The following is a 25,384-nucleotide window of genomic DNA, read 5'->3' as shown; positions in this document are numbered from 1 at the left end:
CTTTCTTACGGAAAGGTTAGCTTGTTGCATGAATGAATTTTGGATAAATGAGACATTCTCTTTTTTGAATAGGGTACAGTTAGCAGTTTTTGTTGAAAACACTGCTGTCTGATTTCTTAAGGAACTAATTTCATAGAAACGATAAAGTCAAATGTGGTGATAATGAATATAATTATTTCAGAATAATTAGAGATATACCTTCTTTTGTCATTTACTTATTAATATCATCAGCCAGTCTTCTCACTGACAATATAATAATTTAGAGTTAATCTCCACAAGCTTTCATGAATCATGTAGTTAGTTATGATAAAAAGCAATTAATTAATTTCTGAGGTAAATTCCAGATCATAAAAACTTGGATGATGATCACTTTGTGTATTTAATCAATCAACTGTAATAAGAATACTATTGTTTCTATTAAAAAATGAGCTTTTTAATACTGATCATTACTTAGTGTGAGATTCCTGCCAAGTGTGATCACAGGGAAATCCTCGGGATGAAAACTGAGTGCAAGGAAATATCAGCAGTGCCTTAGAAAGGATTCAAAGAGAATTAGAACAGATTAGGACTAGATGTCGGAGAAGGCAATCGCACCCCACCTCAGTACTCTTGCCTGGGAAATCCCATGGATGGAGGAGCATGGTAGGCTACAGTCCACGGGGTGGCTAAGAGACGAACACGACTGAGCGACTTCACTTTCACTTTTCACTTTTCATGCATTGGAGAAGGAAATGGCAACCCACTCCAGTGTTCTTGCCTGGAGAATCCCAGGGATGGGGGAGCCTGGTGGGCTGCCATCTATGGGGTCGCACAGAGTCGGACACGACTGAAGCGACATAGCAGCAGTTAACAGCAGCAGGACTAGATGTGTCTCCCCAGGATTCTTATTATCTCACTTGCTGAAACTAAACTCAAATATACTGATTCTAAGATGAAAAAAAATCCATGGAAAGTGAAACACATATTTTAAAAGCTTTATATGATTTAACTGACCTCACTGAAGCCATTAAATACTACCTAACTTTGATATTTTTACATATTCGTGTATCACACTTCAGGTACTAAGTCCTAACGGGTCAGGAAATATACAGTTTTACTGCTTTTATTATTTTTGGTTTAACATGTAGCCCAGTACCCCTATTATGAGAGTGTGATATTAGGATATTTTATTCACTTTAACTGACATTTATTGACTGGCCCTTGTGTATCAGACACTGTGCTCATTTTAATAATTATACACACTTTCAACTCAACTTGAGCAATCTCTGCCTGAAGATTCATCATTTTTGATCAATGGACTTCATCTAATCCCCTCACTTCTTCTAGTACATTAAGTAACCTATCGCTTCATCCTAGATTTTCATATACTTCTTGTTGTGGCTTCATTTTTCTGCTTTAAAACACACAATTTCCTCATCAATATTTTACTTATTTACCCTTTCAGAAATTTTTATGGAAATATACATTCAAATATTTATTGATCATCTATTACATATCATGGGCTCTTCTAGGTGCTTGAATTACATTATAAATGCAAAAAGTCTCTCCCTGAAATAGGTGACATCCTATTTGGTGGAAAGATACAATGTATTAAATGTAATAAATAATTTAAAGATCTACTAAAAAAACCCTAGAGTAAGGGGTATAAAATACTTGAGAAAAAAGTAGAAGTGGTATCATCAGTACTGGCTCCATAAAGAAAGCGACATGTGTCAAAATGCTCTGAAGGAGGTGCAAGGTATTCATTAGGATATTTGGGAACAGAACTTTCTAGGAAGAAGAAACATTGTGGCCAGAGCAGCAGGAGTGCGGAGTGAATAGGAGGAAAAGTACAGGAGCGGAGATCAGAGACATGGTGCAGGCTGTCATTTGGTTGGGATTTGTAGGCCACTGTAGGACTTTGGGATTTTTACTAGTGAGGGTGAAGATCCAGTAAAGAATTTTGTCCAAAGGGGTAACATGAGCATACCCATGTCTTGGAATATAGAGCAAGCTTGGTCCCATGGAGACTAGTTAGGACTCTCCTGTGTGATTGTGGTCAGGAGAATCATGGCTTAGGCCAGAGTGGTGCTAAGAATTGCAGCGTGGTGGAAGAGGCTGAATTCTGGATGTATTTGTAAAGGAGAGAAGACAGCTTTGGATGCTGGGGATAAGAGAACAAATGTTAAGAATGTCTCTAAAGTTTTGGTGAAAGGGATTGAAAGGACTGGATTGTCAGAAACTGGAAAGGAAGTTATCTTTTTGGTTGGAAGAATTTAGGAGTTCAATTTTAGACATGTAAAGTTTACCCAGAACTCCCACACTGGGCATAGATTCTGATAAAATCATAATTCAAAAAGACACATGTACCCCAGTGTTCATTGCAGCACCATTCACAATAGCCAGGACATAGAGGCATCCTAAATGTCCATCTACAGACGAATGAATAAAGAAAAGGTGTGCATATATACAATGAAATATTACTCAGCCATAAAAAGAAATGAAATTGAGTCAACTGAAGTGGTGTGGATGGACCTAGAGTCTGTCATGCAGAGTGAAGTCATAAAGAGAAAAACAAATATTATATATTAACGCATATATATGGAACCTAGAAAAATAGTACAGATGATCCTATTTACAAGGCAGAAATAGAGACACAGATGTAGAGAATGGACATGGAGGAAGGGGAGGATGGGACAAATTGAGAGACTATGACTGACATATACACACTGCCATGTATAAAACAGGTAGCAAATGGGAACATGCTGAATAGCTCAGGGAAGCAGCGTGGTGCTCTGTGATGACCTAGACGGGTGAAACTGGGGGGTTGGGAGGGAGGCCTAAGAGGGAGGAGATACATGTACTTATTTAGCTGTTGTACAGAAAGAAACTAGTAACATTGTAAAGCAATTATATTTCAATCATATTTTTTAAATAAAGTATTTACTTCCAAGTGGAGAAATCATGCAGGCAGTTGGGTATATGACTCTAAGTTTCAGGCAAGAGTCTGGGCCTTGGAAATTATTTTAATTGTATTCAAAACCAAAGACTGAATAAGATAACCAGGAACATGAATAGACTGGGGAGAGGGAAATCAATCTACAACGTACTGGGGAACTTCTGAAATAAGTGGTTGTGAAAAATATGTGGATGCAAAACAAAAATGTTATTTATTATCATTTCTGTTAGAGTTTCCACAAAAAGAGGATTCAGGTATAAGTAGCTAATTTGTAAGGTCAAGGAAATACTGGTGGTGGTACAGGAAAATAATACAAATAATACAGAGGAGGAAGATGGAATAACCAATAATCATGCTCTATTAAGATAACTTGCGATAGTGGGTGGCAACAGCCTAATCTCAAAGGTAAACTTGAAATTACTGGATTATCACTTGGTGGCAAATTTAAAATTCACTTTGATTCTTAAGTGGTGGGGAAAAAAAGTAAATCCACCTATACACACTTAATAATGAGGCAAAAGTAACTAAGAATAGATACAATCCTGGGACAGTGATTAGATTAATTTTAGGTTTATTTCTAGTGAATAAAGATACCAGGAGACAAAGTAAGTATTTTCAATGAAAAAATAACTATTAGAAATATTATGTCTATTAAAATCATCATACAAGACTGTGACAAAATTAAAGACATTTTAGAAACAAGTATTGAGTTATCGTTACCATCTTTCTAAATTCCATATATATGTGTTATTATACTATATTGGTGTTTTTCTTCCTGGCTTACTTCACTCTGTATAATAAGCTCCAGTTTCATTCACCTCATTAGAACTGATTTAAATGTATTCTTCGTAATGGCTGAGTAATATTGCATTGTGTATATGTACCACAGCTTTCTTATCCATTCGTCTGCTTAGAATTTAGAAAGATGGTAACGATAACCCTGTATGCGAGACAGCAAAAGAGACACAGATGTATAGAACAGTCTTTTGGACTCTGTGGGAGAGGGCGAGGATGGGATGATTTGGGAGAATGGCATTGAAACATGTATATTATCATATGTGAAACGAATTGCCAGTCCAGGTTCGATGCATGATACAGGATGCTCGGGGCTGGTGCACTGGGATGACCCAGAGGGATGGGATGGGGAGGGAGGTTGGGAGGGGGGTTCAGGATGGGGAACATATGCACACCCATGGTGGATTCATGTCAATGTATGGCAAAACCAGTACAATATTGTAAAGTAATTAGCCTCCAATTAAAATAAATATATATTTAAAAAAGGAAAAAATAAAAACAAATACTGAGAAAGCATTTTATGTGTAAAGTCCTGTTTAAAAAATCAATGAAAGAACAGCTTTAAAAAGAGAATGTATAGACTATTGAAAACAATGATGAACAAAGCAAAAATTTTAAAGGTAGTAAAGTTTTAAAAGCTAATTCATTAATATGGAAAAAGATGATAGAAACTATAAAGTACCATAACCCTAACAAGATTGGACATGTATTCACTGCAGTGATAAAGCAAGCACATGTCTACCTTATCACAAAGGAAGAAAGAAATGTCTGCTCTTTACATCTCTTTATTTATTTTGTACTTTGTTTTCTCTTGCACTCTCATTTAATAAATGTGTTCCACATTTTTAAGAAACGCAACAAGGTTTCTATATTTTAGACATTTCTTTAAGCATTTTAGATTTCTTTTGTTGTAATTTCAGCTATAAATTTAACATTTTTAAGGTAATATATCAGTACTTTATGTACTTTTTATAGGAGAAATAATCCCAATATCCAGAGTACATAGTACAGAAAACTTAAATCTCTGACTTTTTTCCAACCATGAACACCCAGTATTATTTATGTTTTTACAGTCAGTTGTAATTTATACACACATTTGACAACTATTTTGTTCGTTAGTAGGTTTAGTTTTCCACTTCTTTCTGGTTTTAGATTTAACTGGAGGATATTTTTAGTACTTTAAAAATTATGCCCAGGAAACCACAACCTTTCTGAATTTGTTCATCTAAATGTCTACTTTCCTCAGATGTAAAATTCGAGATAGGAGATTATTTTTTACAATAATTGAACATATTTTGTGACCTTTTGGCATCTTTTGTTAATAATTAAAGTCTATAGTTAGCCCAAATTTCTTGTTCAGATTTGTCATTGCTTTTCTGTTTCACTATGGCTCTTTTCCAGTGGCATTTCCCTTGTTAGTCTTGCTCAGTACTTAATGTGTTTCTTCCATCAGCAAAGTCTTTTTTCTTTCAGCATTTTATAATACATATACCAACTTCTCTTTAAATATTGACTTACTCCCCAATCTTTAGTTACTTCTTATTCAACTTCTACTGTCTTACTCTTCCTTTCTCCTTCCCTTAAGGCACTGATATTTTCATATATTTTTATCTTTGTGCTGTATTTTGGTGATTTCCTCATAAATTTATCATTTCTATTTGTAGTTAATCTTAATTAACTTTTGGTCAAACATTCTGAGGGCTATTTCTTTTCTTAATGGATATATTCTTTATATTAGAAGATCTGTTTTGACTTGATTTTAAAATTGTTTCTGTTCTGTAGAATCTTTTCAGTTTATGTTTTCCATTACTGTGCAGGAGCTCTTTAGTTTAATGTAGCTTCACTTGGTTATTTTATGCCTATTCTTTTGATGTCTTATCCATAAAAATATATTGCCAACACTAATGTCAAGGATATTTTTTTCATAAGTCTACTTCTAGGAGTTGTATGGTTTCAGGTCTTATATTTAATTCTTTAATCCATTTGAGTTAATTTTTGTGAATGGTATAAAACAAAACTCCATTGTCATTTTCTTCCATGTGGATAACCAGTTTTCCCAACACCATTTATTGATGAGACTACCCTTTCTTCATTGTATGTTCCTGGCACCTTCGTGAAAACTTATTGAATCATAAATATGTGGGCTTGTGTCAGAACACTCTATTCTATTTCACTAGTCTGTTTTGTGTTTATTAGTCACTCAGCCATGTCTGACTCTTTGTGACATCATGGATCATAGCCTGCCAGGCTCCTCTGAACATGGAATTCTCCAAGCAAGAATATTGGAGTGGTTAGCCATTCCCTTCTCCAAGGGATCTTCCCATCAGGGATCAAACCCAGGTCTCCTGCATTGCAGGTGGATTTGTTACTGTATGAGCCACCAGAGAACTATGTGCCTGTAAAAGGCACTGTATCTGATAAAGGGTTAATATCCAAAATATGTAAAGGTTTCATACAGTTTAATAGCAAAATAATAATAACAATAAAATTAAAATGGGCCAGGAACCTGAAAAGAAAAATTTTCCAAAGAAGATATATAAATAGATAGTATATATATGAAAAGGTGCTCAAACTTACTTACCATCAGGGAAATGCAAATAAAAATGACAATGAGATACCACCTCACCCCTATTAAGAGGGCTATCATCAAAAAGACAAGGATAACAAATGTTGGCGAGGATATAGAGAAAACACTGTTGGTAAGAATGTAGAATGATTCAGCCATTATGGAAAATAGATCTTTTAATCAGAAAATTAAATATTGAATGCCATATGATCCAGTAACCCCACTCTCGGGTATATATTCAGAGAGGGCACGGCAACCCACTAAGTATTCTTGCCTGGAGAATCACATGGACAGAGGAGCCTGGCAGGTTACCATCCACAGGATCGCAAAGAGATGCACATGACTGAAGCAATTCAGCATGCAGCTTGGAAATTAGCATCTCAAAGAGATATCTGTGCACCCATTTTACTGCAGCATTATTCGCAACAGCCAGGTTAGAGAAATAAAACAAATTTCCTTTGATGGTGTGGGTGTGTGTACACATGTGTGTGTGTACATATGCATATATGTATATATATATATAACCTATACACATGATATGTATACATATATACATAAACATTAAAATATATGATGAAATATTAATCAGTCATTTGAAAGGAAATAATAAAGGACAGAAATAATAAAAAGTCATAATAAAGTATAGAAATCATATGGACCTAACAGAAGCAGAAGATAGTAAGAAGAGGTGGCAACAAAAAAGATCGTCACGACCCAGATAATCATGATGGTGTGATAACTCACCTAGAGGCAGACATCCTGGAATGTGAAGTCAAGTGGGCCTTAGAAAGCATCACTACGAACAAAATTAGTGGAGGTGATGGAATTCCAGCTGAGCTATTCCAAATCCTAAAAGACAATGCTGTGAAAGTGCTGCAGTCAATATGCCAGCAAATTTGGAAAACTCAGCAGTGGCCACAGGACTGGAAAAGGTCAGTTTTCATTCCAATCCCAAAGAAAGGCAATGAAAAGAATGCTCAAACTACCGCACAATTGCACTCATCTCACACGCTAGGAAAGTAATGCTCAAAATTCTCCAAGCCAGGCTTCAGCAATACATGAACCGTGAACTTCTAGAAGTTCAACCTGGATTTAGAAATGGCAGAGGAACCAGAGATCAAATTGCCAACATCTGCTGGATCATGGAAAAAGCAAGAGAGTACCAGAAAAACATCTATTTCTGTTTTACTGACTATGCCAAAGCCTTTGACTGTGTGGATCACAATCAACTGGAAAATTCTGAAAGAGATGGGAATACCAGACCACCTAACCTGCCTCTTGGGAAATCTGTTCATATGAGGGTCAGGAAGCAACATTTAGAACTGGACATGGAACAACAGACTGGTTCCAAATAAGAAAAGGAGTTAGTCAAGGCTGTATATTGTCACCCTGTTTATTTAACTTATATGCAGAGTACATCATGAGAAACAGTGGTCTGGATGAAGCCCAAGCTGGAATCAAGATTGCCAGGAGAAATATTAGTAACCACAGATATGCAGATGACACCACCCTTATGTCAGAAAGTGAAGAGGAACTAAACAGCCTCTTGATGAAAGTGAAAGAGGAGAGTGGAAAAGTTGGCTTAAAGCTCAACATTCAGAAGACAAAGATCATGGCATTTGGCCCCATCACTTCATGGCAAATAGATGGGAAACAGTGGAAACAGAGGCTGACTTTATTTTTTTGGGCTCCATAATCACTGCAGATGGTGTCTGTAGCCATGAAATTAAAAGACGCTTACTCCTTGGAAGGAAAGTTATGATCAACTGAGACAGCATATTAAAAAGCAGAGACAATACTTTGCCAACAAAGGTCTGTCTAGTCAAGGCTATGGTTTTTCCAGTGGTCATGTATGAATGTGAGAGTTGGACTGTAAAGAAAGCTGAGCACCAAAGAATTGATGCTTTTGAACTGTGGTGTTGGAGAAGACTCTTGAGAGTCCCTTGGACTGCAAGGAGATCCAACCAACCTGTCCTAAAGGAGATCAATCCTGGGTATTCACTGGAAGGACTGATGTTGAAGCTGAAACTCTAGTACTTTAGCTACCTGATGTGAAGAGCTGATGCATTTGAAAAGAACTTGATGCTGGGGAAAATTGAATGCAGAAGGAAAAGGGGACAACAGAGGATGAGATGGTTGGATGGCATCACTGACTCAATGGACATGAGATTGGGTAAACTCTGGGAGTTGGTGATGGACAGGGAGGCCGGGCCTGCTACAGTCCATGGGTCACAAAGAGTCAGACATGACTGAGCGACTGAACTGAACTGAAGAAATGAAATCCTGCTATTTGCAACAACATCGATGAAGCTAGAGGAGATTATGCTCAAAAAAATAATTCAGAAAGAAGACTATATAAAATTCATTCCGAGTTGTATTGTGAAAAAGTAAATCCAAGGTAGATTCCTGTTTTTTTTTTTTATAACTGTACAATTAAATGATTTTAATAACTACATAGGTGTAATGAAGAACATTATAGGTTTCTGAGTAAGAGAATGCACCTGCGGATACTCCGTGTTCAAATTCAGGACACATTCTACCTTTACTTGTCTCAATAGTTTAGTGATGTAATCCAGATCTGGGTTCTTCCCACCTCTCTGATCTGCCATCTAAAGTGTGACTCCCCTCCTATTCCAGCTCAGCCTACTTCTTCTCCAGTTTGTAGTACAGATTCAGAAGTTCTAAATTTTATAACCAGACATGAGAACAGCCAGAGCAAAAGAAGCCATCACAGTTTTCACCACATGTGACTCTATTCTCTACACTTTTTTCCCCACAGCCTTGTAATTAGTACTGAATGTTATTAACTTAAGAAAAAACTATTTTGATATGGTTCCTATTAAACTGAAGCAATATAGAAATGTTAGAAATGAGAGCAGTTTATCGATCAACAATAGATCTGTCAATGATAGACATGTAAGTTGCCAAATAAGCCATCGTGGTCAGTCTTTTGTTTGTGTGACAAAAACTTGAAAAAACATTTGCCTGCATTGCTACTATGCAATCAAAGTATTTATCTTAAAATGTCATTAGTATAGAGGATTAAAGGGAGGAACAATGGTGAAAACTAAGAAATACTGAAAACAAGCAAGCTATGGATGGCAGTGAGTTTGCTAATGACAAGCCTGCTTTTTGTATATTCTGTTCTAGCTCCTTTGAATATTTTCATGATATATGTAGGAGGCTGATTTGCCAAAGTAATTAATCATGTAATGACTACACTTGAGTGTTCAATTATAGTCTTTATGGTTGATTACTCTTTGTAATAAATACCATTTCTAGTTCTTTTTACTCCTTTTGCCCTGGGCAAGAAGTCCAGGGTGTAAACAGAAAAGACAGATATAACCAATGTGCAGATGGAATACTTTTTCTAAAGTAGATGTAAGAACATATTAATTTTCAATGTCAGAAATATTAGTTTGTTTAGTGAAGCTAAAAGCACAAAAACATTTACTAAATGTACAACTTCATTGCACTATCATCAGGTCCTTACCATCATATTTCCATTTTATTATTAATATATATATATATAACTTAAAATGATTTTAAAAGTCTCTTACTTTTTCTCAAATGGTAAAGTTTTGTGCTTTCAATATTTAAAGTCAAAAATTATTCATAAACACATCATCATTTTTCTTAGAATAACCTCTCATAAGAACATCTCATCAGGCTTCTAAAAATGTATATATTTCACTTATATCTCAATTGTATTAGGATTATAATTTGTCCTAATGCTGGAAAGGAAATTCACACCCACTCCCCTTCTCTAGGAAGCACTCTTTCTTCATTTCAAATAGAGTTTGGTCAATTTCTTTATCAAATGTTTCCTAAGATTTGCCGTTTCACAGGCACTGTTCTAAGTGGTAGGTATAACACAATGAACAAAAGAGACAAACATCTCTGATAGTGCGGAGCATACACTTTAGTGTAATAAAACACACATAAGATGTAACAATAAAAATATGTATTTTTTAAAGTGGCAGTATGAATTTTGGAGGAAAATAAATCACATGTCATCTAGGCAATACAGAAGGTTGCATTTTCAAACAGAGTGTTAAAAGAATGCTTCACTGAGAAAGTTGTATTTTAGTAAATCTCTGCGCATTTAAATTACTAACATACTTTCTGCCTTATATCAGAACCTTGACTGATACCAGTGGTTGTCCCTGTCCTTCAATTATAGGATTTTGGGGTTGGTTTATTTATGATGCTGTTGAACATCTGGTTAAAGTCGAATTTTTCACCATTAAATCAAAAATTTAACTGTGCTACTTACAGAATTAGAATGCTAATTTAAGTTATAATCTTGCTCAGTTTCTCACATGAAAGTTAGGGTTTGATTGGGAAGTACAAGGGCCAACACCTTTAGAATGAAGACATTTAGTGAGGTCCACTTATGCTGAGAATGTTGTGCACTCAGTCACCCTGGCTCCTCTGTCTGTGAAAGTAGCTGTTCATCTATGTCTAAAGAGTCTCACCTCCATAAAAAGGAACAAAACTGGATCATTTGGAGAGACATAGAAGAACCTAGATACCATCATGCAGAGTGAAGTAAGTAAGAGAAAAACAAACACTGTATAATCTGAAAAAATTGGCATAGACAATCTATACCAATTTACAAAGCAGAAATAGACACATAGACATAGAAACAAACCTATGGATACCAAGGAGAAAACGGGACATGTAGTAAATTGGGAGACTGGGATTGACAATTGCATAATATTGATACTATGTATCAAATAGATAACTAACGAGAACCTGCTCTATAGCAAAGGGACACTACTCAATGCTCCGTGGTGGCCTAAGAGTGAGAGTGTTAGTCGCTCAGCCTTGTCCGACTCTGAGACCCCATGGACTGTAGCCTGCCACGCTCCTGTACCCATGGAATTCTCCAGGCAAGTCTACAGGAGTGGTTGCCATTCCATTCTCAAGGGAGCTTCCCAACCCAGGGATCAAACTCTGGTCTCCTGCATTGCAGGCAGCTTCTTTAGAGTCTGAGCCACAAGGGAAGCCCGTAAATGGGAAGGAAATCGAAAAAAGAGGGGATGTATGGATATGTAAAGCTGACTCACTTTGCCATACAGTAGAACACAGCATGGGAAGGCAACTATACTCCAATAAAACTTTAAAAAAATAAAGAGAGTTGCCTCACTTTGCTGAAAATGTAAATCTTACCTGAGCATGTGTCTTATAAAGAGATAGTGATCCTCCTCAAGCCTACCACCATTGCCCCTTGCTGGCACCAAGCTCACAGCTAAAGTATTATATAAGCATGATAGAGGGGGCCAGACACACACTACGATCCAGGACGAAATAGCTGACACACAAAGCAGTCTCCAGATTTTGCAAATATATGTCAACAGAAACCTCAGGGACGGGTATAAGAGTGGATTTTAAGGATGCTAGACTAAGGTTAGAATAAAACATCAGGACATGCCCTTACTAGATATTCTTGGTTTAATTTGTTGTCTTATGCAGCTGAAAGTAGCTTCAACTACTTGCTGGTTGACTGAAGCTTGGACTTAAAAAATAACATTCCTTTAGTGAGGTGGATATGATAGATCCTCTCAGGCATAATATGGAGAATATAAACAACATCAAGAGACAAGAAAGTTGGAATGTATTTAATTTCTGCAAACCTCACACTACCCCCTCAATGACATCTCACAATAATATGAAGAAGATATTCTGTTTGTTATGCTTATGAATATAGATTAGGAAGGGGAACACCTATATCCTTGGGAAAAAAATAAAATGTAATTGTTTTCCTTTGTGGGTCAGGCATGACCATGAGGGGATGCTGGTACTGAAATGGGTCCCTGATTTCATTTGGGATGAATGGATTTCATTGTAAATGGAAGTATTTAATCACAAAGAAGGAAGAGTCTGTTTACCATGAAAAGTAGTAGGATTATACCATTAATCAGAATATGTTAGCTTTCTAGGGTCTCTGGGACTGTCTAGCTGATAATATTGTCCCCAGGAATGAAAGGGATGAACAACATACTACAATATTTTTGATGTATAACTGAAAATCATCTTCACCATAAACTATGTATGTTGACCAAATCTCCACATAAATTGCTGTAATAGAAAATCATGGCATGTAAACTAATGTCAAATCCTAAAGGATGATGCTGTTAAAGTGCTGCAGTCAATATGTCAGCAAATTTGGAAAACTCAGGCATGGACACAGGACTGGAAAAGCTCAGTTTTCATTCCAATCCCAAAGAAAGGCAATGCCAAAGAAAGTATAAACTATGACACAATTGCACTCATCTCACACACTAGCAAAGAAATGCTCAAAATTCTCCAAGCCAGGCTTCAACAACACATGAACCATGAACTTACAGATATTCAAGCTGGATTTAGAAAAGGCAGACGAACCAGAGATCAAATTGTCAACATTCGTTGGATCACTGAAAAAGGAAGAGAGTTCCAGAAAAACATCTATTTCTGCTTTATTGACTATGGCAAAGCCTTTGACTGTGTGAATCACAGCAAACTGTGAGAAATTCTGAAAGAGATGGGAATACCAGACCACCTAACCTGCCTCTTGAGAAATTTGTATGCAGGTCAGGAAGCAACAGTTAGAACTGGACATGGAACAACAGACTGGTTCCAAATAGGAAAAGGAGTATGTCAAGTCTGTATATTGTCACCCTGTTGATTTAACTTATCTGCAGAGTACATCATGAGAAACACTGGACTGGAAGAAACACAAGCTGGAATCAAGATTGCTGAGAGAAATATCAATAACCTCAGCTATGCAGATGACAGCACCCTTATGGCAGAAAGTGAAGAGGGACTCAAAAGCCTCTTGATGAAAGTGAAAGTGGAGAATGAAAATGTTGGCTTAAAGCTCAACATTCAGAAAACGAAGATCATGGCATCCGGTCCCATCACTTCATGGGAAATAGATGGGGAAACAGTGGAAAGTGTCAGACTTTATTTTTCTGGGCTCCAAAATCACTGCAGATGGTGACTGCAGCCATGAAATTAAAAGACGCTTACTCCTTGGAAGGAAAGTTATGACCAACCTAGATAGCATATTGAAAAGCAGAGACATTACTTTGCCAACAAAGGTTCATCTAGTCAAGGCTATGGTTTTTCCAGTGGTCATGTATGGATGCGAGAGTTGGACTGTGAAGAAGGCTGAGCAACGAAGAATTGATGCCTTTGAACTGTGGTGTTGGAGAAGACTCTTGAGAGTCCCTTGGACTGCAAGGAGATCCAACCAGTCCATTCTGAAAGAGATCAGCCCTGGGATTTCTTTGGAAGGAATGATGCTAAAGCTGAAACTCCAGTACTTGGGCCACCTCATGCGAAGAGTTGACTCATTGGAAAAGACTCTGATGCAGGGAGGGATTGGGGGCAGGAGGAGAAGGGGATGACAGAGGATGAGATGGCTGGATGGCATCACCCACTCGATGGACGTGAGTTTGAGTGAATTCTGGGAGTTGGTGTTGGACAGGGAGGCCTGGCATGCTGCGATTCATGGGATCACAAAGAGTCAGACATGACTGAGCGACTGATCTGATCTGAAGTCTGTATTTTGGCACCCTGCTTATTTAACTTATATGCAGAGTACATCATAAGAATCACTGGGCTGGAGGAAGGACAAGCTGGAATCAAGATTGCTGGGAGAAATATCAGTTACCTCAGATATGCAGATGACACCACCCTTATGCAGAAAGTGAAGAAGAACTAAAGAGCTTCTTGATGAAGGTGAAAGAGAAGAGTGAAAAAGTTGGCTTAAACCTCAACATTCTGAAAACTAAGATCATGGGGTCTGGTCCCATCACTTCATGGCAAATAGATGGGGAATCAATTGAAACTGTGACTGGCTTTATTTTGGGGGGCTCTAAAATCACTGCATATGGTGATTGCAGCCATGATATTAAAAGATGCTTGCTCCTTGGAAGAAAAGTTATGACCAACCTAGACAGAACATTAAAAAGCAGAGACATTACTTTACCAATAAAGGTCCATCTAGTCAAAGCTATGATTTTTCCAGGAGTCATGTGTGGATGTAGAGTTGGACTATAAAGAAAGCTGAGTGCTGAAGAATTGATGCTTTTGAACTGTGGTATTGGAGAAGACTCTTGAGAATCCCTTGGACTGCAAGGAGATCAAACCTGTCAATCCTAAAGGAAATTAGTCCTGAATATTCTTTGGAAGGACTAATGGTGAAGCTGAAATTCCAATTCTTTGGCCACCTGATGCAAAAAACTGACAAATTTGAAAAGACTCTGATGCTGGGAAAGATTGAAGGCAGGAGGATAAGGGCATGACCAAGGATAAGATGGTTGAATGGCATCACTGGCTGGATGGATGTAATTTTGAGCAAGTTCTGGGAGTTGGTGATGGACAGGGAAGGCTGGAGTGCTGTAGTCCAGTGGGTCTCAAAGAATTGGACACGACTAAGCAACTGAACTGAACTGAACCTAATGTCCAGACTTAAGTCACAAAATAAGCCTTAACCCTCTTGATTAAAATGGAAGCTCGAATGCTGTCATCTTAATTTTAAACATTTTTCCAGGTTTCTAATTTCAGTTATGACATCTGACAACCTTAGAAATTACCACCTATGATTCTCAGAACAGAGTTAAAAAAAAAAAGGATAAATGAATGAAAATCAACAACTTTTCTTAGGCCCATCAGAGAATTGATGTCACAGGACAAATTGACAACCCCAAATTTGAAAGGATGGGAAAATATAGAGAATCACAGCTGAGATCAGTTATCTTGGAGCACAAACTGCTACAGTCAAGAATTGGTAGGAATATTTAACTAGCAATTTTGACAAATTGCTGGAGGTTGAATGGATACTAGCTTTATAGGAAGAACAACTGGGACCCTAGTCTTAGTGAGGTCCTGACACATTCATAGGTTTTATTGACAGAAACTTCAAAACTTAAAGGCTGAAAGTATTCTAATATCAGGAAAAAGACAAGAGCACCCACTATCACAAATGCAATTCAATATAGTATTGTAATTCCTAGTAAGAGCAATCAGACAAGAGAGAAAAGAAAAGGCATTCAAATTATAAAGGAATAGTTAAAATTACCTCTGCAGATGATATGCTTTTATATATATTAAATCTTAAAGGCCCCATCAAAATTGTTGGAACTAATTGACAAAAACTGTAAAGCTGCAGTAAACCAATCAATATACAGAAATCAGTTGTGTTTCCATACAATGACAATAAAATACCTGAAAAATAAAGAAAGAAAATGATCCCACTCACAATCATATCAAAAATTAAGGTAAAATACCTAAGGATAAATTTAAGGAAGAAAATGAAATACTTGTACACTGAAAACTATGAGACTTTGATGAAAGAAATTGAAAGCAAATAAATGAAAAGATATCCTATCTTCATAGAGGAGAAGAATATCATTTATACGCCCATACTATTCAAAACCATCCATCAATCTAATGTAATTCCTATCAAATAATTTTATGGTACATTTCACAGAAATATAAATTAATTCAAAATTCATGTAGAACCACAAAGACCCTGAATAGCGAAAGCATTCTTGAGAAAGGGAAACAAAGCTAGAGTCATGACACTGCCTTTCAAACTACATTACAAACTATAGTAATAAAATCAGTATGGTGCCAGCATAGAGATACACACATAGACCCAACAGGACAGAACTGAGCCCAGAAATAAACCATCACATATAGTAAAATAATACTGGACAAGGGAGCAAATCATACTCAATGGGGAAAGGGTAGCCTCTCCAGTAAGTGATGTTGGGAAAACTGGCTAAACACATGTTAATTTGCAGTCACCTCATATTTCCTGTGTTGTTTTCAATTAAAAAAAAAATACAAGGAATGCTACTAAAATCCAAAAATACACAGTCTGAAGAGACAAAACACTCATCAGAACCAAACTCCTATATTACATAGATTGAAACTATCAGACAGGAAATTCAATTGTAATAACTATGAGTAATATGTGAAGGAGTCTAATGAAGGTATGCAAGAGGACACATGCTCGAATAGATGAGAGTTTTCATAGAGAAATGACAACTCCAAGAAAATCAAAAGCAATGCTGAAAATCAAACATTCTAACATAAATAAAAATGCATTTGTTTTGGGCTCATCAATAGACTGGACATGGCCAAAATAAGAATCAGTGAGCTTCAAGTTAAATGAGTCAAACTTTCCAGACTGATATGCAGGGAGAAAAAATACTGAAAAGGAAAACATAAAAGAACATGCAAGAAGAGTGGAATAATTGCAAAAGGTAAAGAGGCAGACGTGGGTGACACTGTAGGTTTAGTCCCAGACCATTACAATAAAATGAGTATTGCAATAAAGCAAATCCTGCAGGTTTTTAGGTTTGTGATTTCTTATAAAAGTTATGTTTATGCTTTACTATAATCTATTAAGTGTTTAAGAGTGTTATATCTAAAAATATATACATACTATAAAAGACTTAACTGGTAAAAAATGCTAACCATCATCTGAGCCTTCAGCAAGTCATAATAGTAAGAAAGATCATTTATCACAATAATAACAAAGCTTAAAATATTGCAAGAATTACCAAAATGTGACACAGAGGCATGAAGTAAGCAAATGTTATTAGAAAAATGGTTCTGATAGTTATGATCTAAGTTATGATCTAAACCTTCAATTTGTTGAAAAAAAAATCATTATCTGCAAAGCAAAATAAAGTGAAGAATAATAAAATGAGGTATGCCTGTAATATTTATATAATAGAAACACTATAAGGTGAAAGACAAAAAGGAGGAGAAGGAATATCTGAAGTACTAATGACTGAGAACTTTTCAAAGCTAATTAAAGATGTCAAACCACAGATCCAGGAAATTCACAGAAAACCAAGGAAGTAGCAACAATTTTGCATATACTTGTATCATACTTAACCTGCAGAAAACTAAAGACAATGAGAAAATCTTGAAATAGTAGAAAAAAAAAATCACACCTTACCAATAATGAAAAAGGGCTAAGAAATAATAGGACTTCATATCAGAAACCATGCAAAAAGAAGAAGAATGAGGTATTTAAAGTATTGATAGCACCCCAAATTGGAAACAAATAAATGTTATTTAAAATATGAACGGATAAACTATGGTATTACTATACACTGGAATGTATTTATCAAAATCAAGAAATGGGCTATCAAGCCATAAAAAGACATGGAGTAACTCTAAATGTATATTGCTGAGTGAAAGAAAACATTATACATTTGTCAACATCCTTAGGACTTAATAGCAAAGAGAAAGTTTGGGTATATAATTTAAAAGAAAAAAAAATCATTTAGGATGTTGTGGGATCTGCAGAAAGACTACAGACTGTGAAAAAAGAAGTTATCTGCACTGCACATGAATTAAACAGCCACACCAAAGAGAGCTGAAGGAAATTGCTGATCACAGTAGCTTTGGAAATGAATAAAGTATGTAAAACTAACGTGGCGCTAGTAGTAAAGAACCTGCCTGCCAATGCAGGAGACATAAGAGATGCGGGTTTGACCCCTGGGTTGGGAAGATCTCCTGGAGGAGGGCATGGCAACCAACTCCAGTATTCTCGCCTGGAGAACCTCCATTGACAGAGGAGCCCGGCAGGCTAAAGTCCAAGGGGGTGCAGAGTTGGATGTGACTGAAACAACATAGCATACGTGCGTGGACAACTAAAGTCTAAAGGTGTTGAACATAATCTCTGTCCATTACTTGAAAATGTTCTCCATGGAGGTACAGATTAATAATTCTGATACTCCTGGACACCCACTAATTGTTACTTTATATTGACCATATAAGGAAATGGATGGGGGTATTGTGAGAGCCCTGCTGCTGGAGATCAGTGGAGAAATATCTCCAGAAAGAATGAAGGGATGAAGCCAAAGCAAAAACAATACCCAGCTGTGGATGTGACTGATGACAGAAGCAAGGTCCAATGCTGTAAAGAGCAATATTGCATAGGAACCTGGAATATCAGGTCCATGAATCAAGGCAAATTGGAAGTGGCCAAACAGGAGATGGCAAGAGTGAATGTTGACATTCTAGGAATCAGAGAACTAAAAAGGACTGGAATGGGTGAAGTTAACTCAGATGACCATTGTATCTACTACTGTCAGCTGATGCTAAGTCACTTCAGTCATGTCCGACTCTGTGCGACCCATAGACGGCAGCCCACCAGGCTCCCCTGTCCCTGGGATTCTCCAGGCAAGAACACTGGGGTGGGTTGACATTTCCTTCTCCAATGCATGAAAGTGAAAAGTGAAAGGGAAGTTGCTCAGTCGTGTCCGACCCTCAGCGACCCTATGGACTGCAACCTTCCAGGCTCCTCCGTCCATGGGATTTTCCAGGCAAGAGTACTGGAGTGGGGTGCCATTGCCTTCTCCGACTACTGTGGGCAAGAATCCCTTAGAAGAAATGGAGTAACCATCATGGTCAACAAACGAGTCCAAAAGGCAGTATTTGGATGCAATCTCAAAAACAACAGAATGATCTCTGTTCATTTCCAAGGCAAACCATTCAATATCACAGTAATCCAAGTCTATGCCCCAACCAGTAACGCTGAAGAAGCTGAAGTTGAACAGTTCTATGAAGACCTCCAAGACCTTTTAGAACTAACACCCAAAAAAGATGTCCTTTTCATTATAGGGGACTGGAATGCAAAAGTTGGAAGTCAAAAAACACCTGGAGTAAGAGGCAAATTTGGCCTTAGAATACGGAATGAAGCAGGGCAAAAGCTAATAGAATTTTGCCAAGAGAATGCACTGGTCATAGCAAACACCCTCTTCCAACAACACAAGAGAAGACTCTACACGTGGACATGACCAGATGGTCAACATCGAAATCAGATTGATTATATTCTTTGCAGCCAAAGATGGAGAAGCTCTATACAGTCAGCAAAAACAAGACTGGGAGCTGACTGTGGCTCAGATCATGAGCTCCTTATTGCCAAATTCAGACATAAATTGAAGAAAGTAGGGAAAACCACTAGACCATTCAGATCAGATCAGATCAGTCGCTCAGTCGTGTCCGACTCTTTGCGACCCCATGAATCGCAGCATGCCAGGCCTCCCTGTCCATCACCAACTCCCAGAGTTCACTGAGACTCACGACCATAGAGTCAGTGATACCATCCAGCCATCTCATCCTCTGTCGTCCCCTTCTCCTCCTGCCCCCAATCCCTCCCAGCATCAGAGTCTTGTCCAATGAGTCAACTCTTCACATCAGGTGGCCAAAGTACTGGAGTTTCAGCTTTAGCATCATTCCTTCCAAAGAAATCCCAGGGCTGATCTCTTTCAGAATGGACTGGTTGGATCTCCTTGAGGTCCAAGGAGTCTTCTCCAACACCACAGTTCAAAAGCATCAATTCTTTGGCACTCAGCCTTCTTCACAGTCCAACTCTTACATCCATACATGACCACAGGAAAAACCATAGCCTAGACAAGACGGACCTTTGTTGGCAAAGTAATGTCTCTGCTTTTCAATATACTATGTAGGTTTGTCATAACTTTCCTTCCAAGGAGTAAGCGTCTTTTAATTTCATGGCTGCAGTCACCATCTGGAGTGATTTTGGAGCCCAGAAAAATAAAGTCTGACACTTTCCACTGTTTCCCCATCTATTTCCCATGAAGTGGTGGGACCGGATGCCATGATCTTCGTTTTCTGAATGTTGAGCTTTAAGCCAACCTTTTCACTCTCCAATTTCACTTTCATCAAGAGGCTTTTGAGTTCCTCTTCACTTTCTGCCATAAGGGTGGTGTCATCTGCATATCTGAGGTTATTGATATTTCTCCTGGCAATCTTGATTCCAGTTTGTGTTTCTTCCAGACCATTCAGGTATGACCTAAATCAAATTCCTTATGATTATACAGTGGAAGTGAAAAAAAGATTTAAGGGAGTAGATATGATAGATACTGTGCCTGATGAACTATGGATGGAGGTTCGTGACATTGTACCGGAGACAGGGATCAATACCATCCCCATGGAAAAGAAATGCAAAAAAGCAAAATGGCTGCCTGGGGAGGCCTTACAAATAGCTGTGAAAAGAAGAGAAGTGAAAAGCAAAGGAGAAAAGGAAAGATATAAGCATCTGAATGCAGAGTTCCAAAGAATAGCAAGAAGAGATAAGAAAGCCTTCCTCAGTGATCAATGCAAAGAAATAGAGAAAAAATAAATAAATAAACAGAATGGGAAAGAAGACTAGAGATCTCTTCAAGAAAATTAGAGACACCAAGAGAACATTTCTTGCAAAGATGGGCTCGATAAAGGACAGAAAAGATATGGACCTAACAGAAGCAGAAGATATTAAGAAGAGGTGGCAAGAATCCACAGAAGAACTGTTCAAAAAAGATCTTCACAACACAGATAATCACGATGGTGTGATCACTGACCTAGAGCCAGACATCCTGGAATGTGAAGTCAAGTGGGCCTTAGAAAGCATCACTACGAACAAAGCTAGTGGAGGTGATGGAATTTGAGTTGAGCTCTTTCAAATTCTGAAAGATTATGCTTTGAAAGTGCTGTACTCAATATGCCAGCAAATTTGGAAAACTCAGTAGTGGCACCAGGACTGGTAAAGGTCAGTTTTCATTCCAATCCCAAAGAAAGGCAATGTCAAAGAATGCTCAAACTACCACACAATTGCACTCATCTCACATGCTAGTAAAGTAATGCTGAAAATTCTCAAAGCCAGACTTCAGCAATACATGAACAGTGAACTTCCAGATGTTCAAGCTGGTTTTAGAAAAGGCGGAGGAACCAGAGATCAAATTGCCAATATCCTGTGGATCATTGAAAAAGCAAGAGAGTTCCAGAAAAAACATCTATTTCTGCTTTATTGACTATGCCAAAGCCTTTGACTGTGTGGATCACAATAAACTGTGGAAAATTCTGAAAGAGATGGGAATACCAGACCACCTGATCTGCCTCTTGAGAAACTTATATGCAGGTCAGGAAGCAACAGTTAGAACTGGACATGGAACAACAGACTGGTTCCAAATAGGAAAAGGAGTATGTCAAGGCTGTATGTTGTCACCCTGCTTATTTAACTTGTATGCAGAGTACATCATGAGAAATGCTGGTCTGGAAGAAGCACAAGCTGGAATCAAGATTGCTGGGAGAAATAGCAATCACCTCAGATATGCAGATGACACCACCCTTATGGCAGAAAGTGAAGAGGAACTCAAAAGCCTCTTGATGAAGTGAAAGAGTTGGCTTAAAGCTCGACATTTAGAAAACAAAGATCATGGCATCCGGTCCCATCACTTCATGGCAAATAGATGGGGAAGCAGTGGAAACAGTGTCAGACTTTATTTGTTTGGGCTCCAAAATCACTCCAGATGGTGACTGCAGCCATGAAATTAAAAGACGCTTACTCCTTGGAAGGAAAGTTATAACCAATCTAGATAGCATATTGAAAAGCAGAGACATTACTTTGCCAACAAAGGTCCGTCTTGTCTAGGCTATGGTTTTTCCTGTGGTCATGTATGGATGTGAGAGCTGGACTGTGAAGAAAGCTGAGCACTGAAGAATTGAAGTTTTTGAACTGTGGTGTTGGAGAAGACTCTTGAGAGTCCCTTGGACTGCAAGGAGATCCAACCAGTCCATTCTGAAGGAGATCAGCCCTGGGTTTTCTTTGGAAGGAATGATGCTAAAACTGAAACTCCAGTACTTTGGTCACCTCATACGAAGTGTTAACTCATTGGAAAAGACTCTGATGCTGGGAGGGATTGGGGGCAGGTAGAAAAGGGGACGACAGAGGATGAGATGGCTGGATGGTACCACCGACTCAATGGACTTGAGTTTGAGTGAACTCTGGGAGATGGTGATGGACAGGGAGGCCTGGTGTGCTGTGATTCATGGCGTCGCAAAGAGTTGGACACGACTGAGTGACTGAACTGAGCTGACTGATTGTGAGAGCCAGTTGAAGTGGCACTTTACAGATAAGCAAGCAGAAGCTGTTAGAATCATCCATGAGGTGATGGGTTAGTTTTGAAGACAGTAAGAACTCATGCTTAATTTAATATATATGTGGTTCAATATAAATATTTTTAGATACATGTATATGCACAGGTTAGTATACACACATATATATCTTTGCTGTGTGTGCTGAAAGGGCCTAGGAGCTACAATATTTCTCCAGCAAAACACACACTGAGGGCTTCTTTGAGAAATAACTGATTATGAGACAGATGGGGGAAAATACAAGATGAGTCTGGAGCATCCCATAGTGCTTATCAAGTAAATATTTGCTCAAAAAATTGTAATGATTAGAGTATGTCAAAGGCACACAAAAGCCATCTGAAAGAGTTCACAGCAGCTAAAGCTAGAACAATTCGAGTGATAAATAATAAATAGGTATTGTATTTTAATGCAAAGTATAAGATAAATATCTATGAGTTCAAATGGGAGAAGAGGGAAATCTCCCATGTATATGAAATTCAGATAATCTATTAATATATAAACCCTTCATCCTAACCTTAAGGAGTAATGTGACTCCCTACTTGGGCTATATGCATTTTACTTCCTCTAGAAAAGTGAAATCTGAAATGGGGAGTATGGAGAAATCTGACAAATAATACCTCAGTCAGTTAATCAAGGTCACTATCAGCATAGATAAATCATGTTAATATATGTACCCTTTATATGAGTGGCAAAATGGTGTTTTTCTTCTATGATATTTGTCCCAAATCCATATCTTTATTCTAACCATGAGAAACATCAGACAAATTCCAACAAAACATCCTAAATATACCCAACCAGACTCCTAGAAACTATCAAGGTCATCAAGTACAAGGAAATTCTGAGAAACTGCACAATCAAGAGAAATTTGAGCCAAATGCAATGTATTATTTTGGATGGGATCATGGAACAGAAAAGTAAGAACAAAGGAAATCTGAATAGAGTATGGACTTAAGTTAATAAAAATATATATCAATACTAATTTGTTAGTTTTAACAAATGAACCATGCTAATTAGTATTGGATTAGCCAAATAAATTTTTGTGAGTCTTTGTAACATCTTATAGAAAACCCAAATGAATATTTTGGTTAACATAATATGTTAATAATAAGAGAAACTGGGAGGAGATATGGACACTGTATTATTGTGTAATTTTTTTCTGTAAACATAAAACTGTTCAAAAATTGTTTATTAAAAAAACAAAGAGAAGCCAGGTCTATTTGAGAAAAACCCTCCAGCATTATCACAGTATAGAGCATAAATCTTCTAAGAAAGTAAAAGTGGCTCAGTTGTGTCCAACTCTGAGACCCGCCAGACTACTCTGTCCATGGAATTCTCAAGAATACTGGAGTGGGTAGCCATTACCTTTTCCAGGGGACCTTCCTGACCCAGGGATGTAACACAGGTTTCCTGCCTTGCAGGAAGATTCTTTACCATCTGAGCCACCAGGGAAGCCCTAGAATTATCACAGTATAGAACATAAATCTTCCTCTATGCTTTCCTCTTAAAGGACTTAAGACAATCTACGAGAACAACTGTTCACTAGGGAGAAACACTGAGACTTTTCAAAGATTAGCAGACACTGGCTCTAAATTGATTAATTCCTGAACACCAAAAATGTCACTGTAGCTCATTAGGTAAAGTGTGTATTTTTGATGTAAGGTGAGAGATGGAGTGCTGGGCCAAACTGAACTTGTAGTAGGACCAGGTAGTAAATCATTATATGGTTACTTTCTGAATGTATAATGGAAATAGACATAATTCACAATTCGTAGAAATTCCATATTAGCTCTCTGACCCATGGAAAAATGGCCAACATAACAGGAATGACTACTGGAAACCTCTGAAATTTCCTCACTCAAGCAGTATAGTAAACCAGAAGCACATCCCATTCCTGTCGAATTATAGCAATTAATCTACCATCAGGTGCCGGGGACCAGCCCCGGATGATCCAGGGTATTCGAAGCGGGGACGGCGTCGGCGACCTATTTATTTAAATATTTTATCAAAGATATAAAGAGTAATAGAATGAGGATAGCTCAGTAGGAAAATTCAGCAGAGAAAAGAGGCTGAGTATTTTGGTTTATGCAGGAGACCAATAAAACTTCAAGACAAGAAGTTTGCACCACTTACGTAGGCCGCAGGCGTCCTTCTGTTCTCCTGAAGGAGAGGAGACACGGAGGCCTCCCCGGTCGGATCTTAGAAGCCCAGGCATAATTAGCAAGCATGGTGGGTTCCGCGCTCCAGATGGAGACTCAGCCAGAATTTGAGAGAGAGAGCGCGACATGGGGAGACCAAGTTTCGGTAAACAAGGCCAGCACTTTATTTTCCAAAGTAGTTTTTATACCTTAAGTTGTGCATAGAGGATAATGGGGGAAGGGGTGGAGTCATGCAAGGACAGCAGCTCTTGGTTCTAATCGAAGCCAGGCTTTCAAACTTATCATATGCAAAAGTTCAGGTGAATTACATCATCTTCTGGCCAGGAGGCCTGTTAACATTTTAAGAAACTTATCTTTCTCTAAAGGTGATTATTCCAAAGTCAGGCACCAGCCTCCAAAAAAGCACTGGACAAAGCTGCATTCCTATAGGGCAAAGGTGAGGTGGGCTCAATCAAGAAAAGAGTTAACTCAAGGGTCCAAGGTTACAAACATTGAGGCTACTACTTACATTTCTATACACCCATTATATCAATCAATACACTGCCAAGGACACAGTAGGTAAGGAGTATGGAGACTTAGCAGCAAACATTGGCCCAATAAGTGAAAAACCCTTCACCAGTACAATTTCTAATCAATCTTTTAGCTACTCAAAATAATCTGTGTTTAGACAGTTTAGAACATCTCATGCCTCTCACAGTTGGGAGGCTCTGAGCAATCACATGTGGCCGGAAAAACCTATTCAGGCAGGCTAGAGGACTTCCAAAGGAGTTTGTAGGTTGAAACACTGTCACACCCAGGAATTGTTAACTGGAGCTGTAAGCTAACTCTTTTTTCAGAGAGAGGTAGTGGGAGACAGCCCCCCGTAAAGTCAGAGGTGTAGGTGAGAGCACAAAGCAGAAAGTAGGCAGACTCTGGTTTTGGGGGTAGATGCTCGAGAATTTCCAGGGAGACTCCGGAGGCTTGATCCCGCCTTTG

The 25,384-nt window shown here is 38.0% G+C and overlaps 1 long non-coding RNA gene across 4 annotated transcripts in view; it reads right to left on the bottom strand.

Moving 5' to 3' along the window:
• LOC147373536 (uncharacterized) overlaps positions 1-25,001 on the bottom strand; it is a 94,275-nt gene extending 69,274 nt beyond the window's left edge. For 2 of the 4 annotated variants that reach the window (XR_015163100.1, XR_015163101.1), the window contains exon 1: positions 24,384-25,001. This is a non-coding gene — a long non-coding RNA (uncharacterized LOC147373536). The remainder of the gene's footprint in view (positions 1-24,383) is intronic. The other 2 variants (XR_015163099.1, XR_015163098.1) reach the window with 2 other exon arrangements.
• Positions 25,002-25,384: the final 383 nt, after the last annotated feature.

This window comes from Bos grunniens, chromosome 4 (genome assembly GCF_055505025.1).
Source record: "Bos grunniens cultivar Pamir isolate PY7600 chromosome 4, Bosgru_T2T1.0, whole genome shotgun sequence".
Lineage (NCBI taxonomy): Eukaryota > Metazoa > Chordata > Mammalia > Artiodactyla > Bovidae > Bos > Bos grunniens.
The sequence above is the reverse complement of the archived record's forward strand: the minus strand, read 5'-3'. Positions and strand labels throughout refer to the sequence as shown.